This window comes from Podarcis melisellensis (genome assembly GCF_964234715.1).
Source record: "Podarcis melisellensis genome assembly, chromosome: 4".
In the NCBI taxonomy this organism is placed as follows: domain Eukaryota; kingdom Metazoa; phylum Chordata; class Lepidosauria; order Squamata; family Lacertidae; genus Podarcis; species Podarcis melisellensis.
Genome location: NC_138531.1, coordinates 87,995,567 through 88,003,439, shown reverse-complemented (window position 1 = coordinate 88,003,439; position 7,873 = coordinate 87,995,567).

Sequence of the window (7,873 nt, the reverse complement as noted above, 5' to 3'; positions counted from 1 at the left end):
CTTCCAAGGGAGTCCGTTCCACAAACAGTTCTTCCTGGTGTTTATCTGAATTCTCCTTTCTTGTCATTCAAATCTGTTTATTCGGGTCCTGCCCTCTGGGACAGTGGAGAACAAGCTTGGGAGAGTGGGTTGTTGAAAAGGAGCCAAGAGGTCTTCTGCAAGAGTTGTGAAGTACCGTAATTTGCTGTTGGGTCTGTGGCCATGACGCTTCGCTTTTGCCTGGACTGTTACTTTCTGTTGTTGTTTAGATGTTTAGTCGTGTCCAACTCTTCGTGACCCCATGGACCAGAGCACGCCAGGCACTCCTGTCTTCCACTGCCTCCCGCAGTTTGGTCAAACTCATGCTGGTAGCTTCGAGAACACTGTCCAACCATCTCGTCCTCTGTCGCCCCTTCTCCTTGTGCTCCTTGTGATGTTTCCCAACATCAGGGTCTTTTCCAGGGAGTCTTCTCTTCTCATGAGGTGGCCAAAGTATTGGAGTCTCAGCTTCAGGATCTGTCCTTCCAGTGAGCACTCAGGGCTGATTTCCTTAAGAATGGACATGTGTCCCATTAAACTTTAATTAGTTTAATGTAAATGCCCAGTGCACTTCCTTCTTTAAAAGTCTCACCACGGCAGAGGATTTCGCGCAGCAGCTAAGAAGGGCAGGAGAGGCAGCATCTTCCCAAAAGGAGTCCTGGAGCATGCGGTTTGTAAATCAAAATAAGGTTTATTTACAAAACACCCAAAAACAATCCTGGCGACGAACCACACATCTCAGCAAAAACACACACCCAAAGGGGAGAAGGGGGAGAACAAACAAACAGGGGGACTATTTATACAGACTCATGTTCCTGGAAGCCTAATGACCTCCAGCTGCTCAGTGATTAGAGCGTTTCTGCTACTCTTTTAACCCTTTGATAGCAACACCCCCTCTCGCTCGTAACACTGAGCTGTACCAACCTTAATACAAATTTAAACCTGAACAGAAACATTTATGAGATTGCGGACTCAAAGCTTTTGTAAAACCGTCTGCGAGATTTTCTTGGCTTGGACAATACTTTAGTTCAATTAAACCTTGTTTTACACTTTGGCATACATTTTGATAACGGATATCCAAGTGTTTTGTGTGCGCCTTGAATTGACCTGATTTAGCTAGTTTAATACAAGGTTGATTGTCTTCCCACACTCTGATAGGTAGGGAACATTCTCCAAACAATTCTTGTACCAGTTGCTTATAAAATTCCAGTTCTCTACATATATCTGATAACGCATTGAACTCAGATTCAGTTGAACTTAAAGCTATAAGTGATTGTTTTCTTGATCTCCAACCAATTAGTGCATTTCCAAATTTTATCGCTATTCCTGACACTGATTTTCTATCTGGTCCAGCATCTGCCCAACTGCTGTCGGCCCAACATTCAAGTTGTGTGCTGCCCTCTGCTGATAGTTTTAAGCGAAAGCTTTTGGTAGTTTGGAGATACCTTAAAACTCTTTTTACTCCTTGCCAAGCATGCATTGATGGTTTTTCAGCTTGTCTACACAGCATGTTGACAGCATATGTTATATCGGGCCGAGTCCACTGTGCAATGTGGAGTAGACTGCCTATCGCTGACTGGTAAACCCCGGGATTACAGAACTCTGCCTTTTGCTCAGTTTGAGCATCCTTTGTGTAACTTAACTCCATTGGGGTTTTAACACCAGCACAGTTGTTCATTTTAAACCTTTCCAGCAACTGCTGGATTTTAGCTTCCTGGCTAAGCCAATAGTTACCATTTTCATCTTGCTGAATTTTAACTCCTAGATAAACAGATACATTGCCTAGTGATTTTATCTGAAACCTTTCTCCAAGCTTTGTGGCAAATTGTTGTGCAAGTTTATCATCCTTTCCACTGTATAATAAATCGTCAACAAATATCAAAACTGCTTCTTGTTCACATCCCGAGCCTTTTAGATAAAGACACGCATCTGCTGCGCTCTTTCTGAACCCCATGCTCTCTAGAGCATCGTTTAAGCAGGAATTCCAATTACGGGCGGACTGTTTCAACCCATAAATGGATTTGTGTAGGCGCCAGACCTGGTTTGGCTTGTCTCCTTCAAAACCTGGTGGTGGTGTCATATAGACTTCCTCCTGTAAGTCTGCATTTAAATAAGCCACATTGACATCAAAATGAAACAGCTTATTTCCCTTCTTAGCTGAAGAGGCTAGAAGCATTCTTAATGACTCCGATCTTGAAGTAGGGGCATAGATTTGAGAATAGTGAACACCTTTGCGCTGCGAAAACCCTTTTGCAACTAGCCGGGCTTTATATTGCAACTCTTCAGTAGTTGTGGGCTTTAAACGATATACCCATCGACAACCTACAGCTTGTTGCCCTTTCGGAAGCTCTGTACTTGTAAACACACCGAGAGACTTCATTGAAGCCATCTCTTTTTCCATTGCTTCCTGCCACTTTACGGCTTCTGAGCTTGGAAGCTGTTGTACTTCCATATAGCTTTCTGGCTCACACTGTGCCATATTTACGTATACACTTGTCACCTTAAACCGCTCTGGCGGCTTGCCCTTCGTGGCGCGTTTTGACCTGCGCAATTGCTCCTCTTGTGCCCCCTCTGACCGTTGGCTGTCAGAATCTGTCTCAGACTTTATGTCTGGACGTGCCTCTAGGGATAAAGACCTCCGTTTAGATACCTCCCTTGGGCTTGGTGTTGCAGGTGACCTGCTTTGCTTTTGCTGTCTGCTAGGCCTACTGACTGGCGAAGTTGGAGCACTCCTAGATTCTGGCTTTTCTACCTTAGGAGAAGAACCTCGTGCCTGATCAGAATCTGCATCTGAACCGTGTGCACCATCCCCTTCTGGCTCATCACTCTCTGGACTTTCTTTCTCAGCATGAATGCCTAAATCATCTCTCAAAATGTCAGGGTTAGCGTGTAAGTGAGTCCATCCGGACTGCTCACAAAAATCAGCGCTCCTACTGAGGACCACTCTTGTAGTATCCCCACCTGGGTCCACAAACCTCCAAGATTTGGCATGTGGTTCGTACCCGCAAAAGATGAGTTTCCTAGCCCTTGGACTTCCCTTTTTCCTTAACGCTTTTGGGATAAGTACATAGGCTTGAGATCCAAACACCCGAAAGTAATTAACTTTGGGCTTCTTCCCATATAAAGCAAAATAAGGCGTAGTATCAATTACCGAATTATATACTCGGTTCAGAATATGAGTAGCCGCCTGCCAGGCTTCCGCCCAGTAACTTTGAGGAAGTTTAGCATCAAACAACATAGAGTTTGCCAACTCTTGCAGAACCCTATTTTTACGTTCGGCCACGCCTCCTTCTTGGGGGGAATAAGGTGTAGACAGACGATGCTTAATTCCCTTTTTCTTAAAGAAATTCTGCAACACAGACCCGGTAAATTCTGACCCTCTGTCTGTCTGAAAAGCAAGTACTCTAGTACCGAATTCAAGTTCTACCGCATGAACCCAATTTTTAACTGTTTCTGCAGTATCTGCTTTTGTTTTGAGAGGAAAAAACCATGTAACCTTTGTTTTGTCATCCAAGAGACACAGTGCATACTTTGAACCTCCCATGCTAGCAACAGGCATTGGGCCACACAGGTCCATATGCACAAGTTGGAATACTTTGTCAGATTTCCTATCTGAACTGGGATAGCTGCATCTATGAACCTTCGCACTTTTGCATGCAGTACAATCCAAATACTTAGTACATTTGTTCAATTTGCACCCTTCTGATAATTCAGGTTGCCTTTTAACATACTGAAAATTAATATGCCCTAAACGGCGGTGCCATAAATGAACACAAGAATTATGGGTAGGCGTGTTCACACAACCAGCATGAACCTGTTCAACTTCATCTGGACTTGTCTCAAAATAATATAACCCATTTCTGCATTCCACCTGCAAAAGAGATACGTTATTCTTTGAAATAGTGCAAACCCCATTTTCAAACACAGTTTTAAACCCATTTCTATCAAGTTCTGACACAGACAAAATACACCCCTTCAGTCCCTTTAGCACGTAGGCATCAATTTCTGTTTGCAAACAATTCAAGAACACTGTGCCTACAGTCTCTAAGGAACGTTTAGTTGAATCTGCCATTGTCACAACTTTAGGGGTTTGCAAATGTCTGCAATTCTGCAAACGGACACTAGATGGCGCCACCAGGTGGTGAGATGCACCACTGTCGATCAACCAGCGTAGATTGCTGCCTTGGCCACGCCCTTGCATCAACGCCATTGCTGAAGCCATGTGCTGTGTGCTGTGGGAGTAGCCACGACCTCCTCCTCTTCTTCGACGTCCCCTGGAACTCCTTGTCTGGTAACTAGGGGTAACGGCCTTGTTGCTGTCTTGACCAGGTTCACGTGTGCAATTCCTGATTAGATGGGAAGGGGAACCACAGCGAAAACAGTGTCTAGCTGCAAAAGCATTTACTGTGTGCTCAAACTCAGCATCAACACTCTTAGGCACAGCATAACTCCCCTTTAAAGACAAACCTCTTTCTCTTTGCCTTTTATCCTGTTCATCCGCAAGCCGAGAAGAAATGTATTCAAGGGTTAATTCAGTTGAAGGCATAGCTTCCAAAGTTAGAGCTAGAGTCTCATAGCTTTTATCAAGAGAAGACAACAATATGTATGACTGCTGCTCCATAGAAAAAGGAATGCCCAGCTGTCTTAGTTGATTAAAGGCAGACACCATTTTGGCAATATGTTCTTTCACACACGCTCCCGGTTGGAGACGTAAATCAAACAAACATCTTGTAGCATGGATCTTGGCCCCCGCAGTGTTTCTGGAATTTAACCGCTGCAGAACCGTCCAGACCTCATGCGTGTTCTTTAACTCAGAAACATAAGGCATTTGCTCTGGTCCCACTGCCAAAACTAGTAGACCTTGGGCTTTCCTGTCGCGTTTCTGTGAAGCTGCTGCTGCTGCTTTGGCTTCTGCAGACGCGTCTGCAGCTGCCTGTAAAGGCGGTGCTTCAGTACAGCTCCACAACTCTTTTGCTTGCAACCAAACCCTTACTCTAGCCTTCCAATCTTGCCAATTTTTTCCCATTGAGTCGCGTAAACGGGACAGTAAAACTTTCCTGGGACTCTGCCATCCTCCCTGGGGCTTAGGAACGATACTCACACACCTGTAGACCGTCTCCCAGCTGCTGAGGTGGCTCCTTGAGGAATCAGACGTCTTCCAGCGAGTACAAACTGCGCAGTGCCTCTTTAAAACTTTTCTAGGCACGTTGCAGGACTCAAGCTGCTTTGGAGGCTTTCGTTGTCGGCAACCGCTTCTGTCTTCACTCCAGTCCTTGCATAAATCACTCTGAACTGCTCTCCTTATCTCCTTCTTGACGTACAAACAACCATAACCTGTCCCATTAAACTTTAATTAGTTTAATGTAAATGCCCAGTGCACTTCCTTCTTTAAAAGTCTCACCACGGCAGAGGATTTCGCGCAGCAGCTAAGAAGGGCAGGAGAGGCAGCATCTTCCCAAAAGGAGTCCTGGAGCATGCGGTTTGTAAATCAAAATAAGGTTTATTTACAAAACACCCAAAAACAATCCTGGCGACGAACCACACATCTCAGCAAAAACACACACCCAAAGGGGAGAAGGGGGAGAACAAACAAACAGGGGGACTATTTATACAGACTCATGTTCCTGGAAGCCTAATGACCTCCAGCTGCTCAGTGATTAGAGCGTTTCTGCTACTCTTTTAACCCTTTGATAGCAACAACATGTTTGATCTTTTTGCAGTCCATGGGACTCTCAAGAGTCTCCTCCAGCACCATAATTCAAAAGCATCAATTCTTCGGCGATCAGCCTTCTTTATGGTCCAGCTCTCACTTCCATACAACACTACTGCGAAAAGCATAGCTTTAACTATACGGGCCTTTGTTGGGAAGGTGATGTCTCTACTTTTTAAGATGCTGTCTAGGTTTGTCAATGCTTTTCTTGTTACTTTCTGCTTGGTCCAATAAGGCCATTGCATAGTTAACCGATTTCAATTCTGCTCGCGATGTGACTTTAATTTCTACAGACAAGGCGAAGGGATGGGTCTGTCATTTATAGGCCTGTGACCTCCGCTTTTGTGGGTACCCCAGTGGTTACTATTGTTTTGGCTAAGTAAGAACAGACTTAAACATCACGGCTGTTGTGATTAATTGAAGTAAATTCAATGAACTGCCAACAGATTTCACCAGGGTACCCTCAAATGCCAGCGGTTTGAGAGAGTCAACCTTTGTGCATGTCTCTCCATCCTCTTCCCCAAAACTGAAGCTGCTTCTAGAATCAAAATCCACAGAATTGTAGAGTTGGAACCTGCGAGGGTCCTCTAGTCCAGCCTGCTGCTGTGGAATCCTTGAGAGACATCCAGCCTCACGTGTGTGTGTGCGTGTCTGATTATCCAGGAGATAAAGAGAGAAAAATATTAGGGGGTTACTTGACTCACGGGGGGGGGGGGATTGAGTGGATTGAGAGTCAACTGATTGGGAATTCGTTTGTGTAATGAATGATGGGGATGTGGGGGGTTTTTTGGGGGGGGGGTCTTGCTTTCTTTTCCAAAGGTGGACATGTAAATGTGCCCAGTACCAGTGTTCCCCTTCCACTGGCTAGATGAGGATAACTCCCACGCAATTTGAAAAGAAACTTTTCAGCTTCTGCCTCTGTTCACTTAGAACGCTTTCGCTCAAGACCAATTATAGGGTGTATGATTGCAACTGTGGGACTTGCGAAGAGGATGTGGTTTGGAAGTAATTCTATGACTGTCACATTTACTTAGGTCCCTGCGTGGGAAGGAATTGAGTGGTTTTTGTTTTTATTTTAATACCACGGTAGAATATTTGGGAAGAACCATCTCCTTTTGCACCTTCTTCCCGCTGGCCGAATCACACATCCATATGAATCTTTTCTCCGTCATTTTGTTTAGTTATTTTTAAGTTGAAAACCACAGCTGACAGGCTGACAGTTTCAGAGGCAGGAGAAGGGTTGCTTCCTCCTTCCCCTGCCTGCCCAAAATCGCAACACACACCAACTTTTTGTTTTTCTTCTTGTGGGGGGAAAGATGCAGTTTTCCAAGAAAACAGTTGTTGTGGCCTGAGTTTGCACATTTATTTATGTCTACAAAGTGTCTTTCGTCTGATGATTCCAGCCTGGCGTAAGATGGGTATAAACACATACTACAGCTCCACCCACATGCAAATCAGCTCGTTGGGCTTTATTACAGAAATAGTATACTATCACATTCTACCATATGGCATGCCCATTCTCTCTCCCCTACAGGTTAGCTACCAAACTAAGGCTCGGAACTATACTATAAATCCCTAAATGGCATCGGTCCTGTATACCTGAAGGAGCGTCTCCACCCCCATCGTTCAGCCCGGACACTGAGATCCAGTGCTGAGGGCTTTCTGGTGGTTCCCTCATTGCGAGAAGTGAGGTTACAGGGAACCAGGCAGAGGGCCTTCTCGGTGGTGGCACCCGCCCTGTGGAACGCCCTCCCTTCAGATGTGAAGGAAATAAGCAGTTATCCTATCTTTAAGAGACATCTGAAGGCAGTCCTGTTTAGGGAAGTTTTTAATATTTAATGCTGTATTGTTTTTAACATTCGATTGGGAGCCGCCCAGAGTGGCTGGGGAAACTCAGCCAGATGGGCAGGGTATAAATAATAAATTATTATTATTATTATTATTATTATTATTATTATTATTATTATTATTATTTATTATACTTCAGAGTAGAAATTTGGGGCCAAGTGACAGATCCACTATCCTTCACGACAACTGGGTGCAGAAATAGCATCACATAGGCCCTAACATTTGATTGGAACGAATTATACCAAGGCCATTTGTCAAACTCTCATTTTTTGAACATAAGCGCCTTGCCTGATAGGA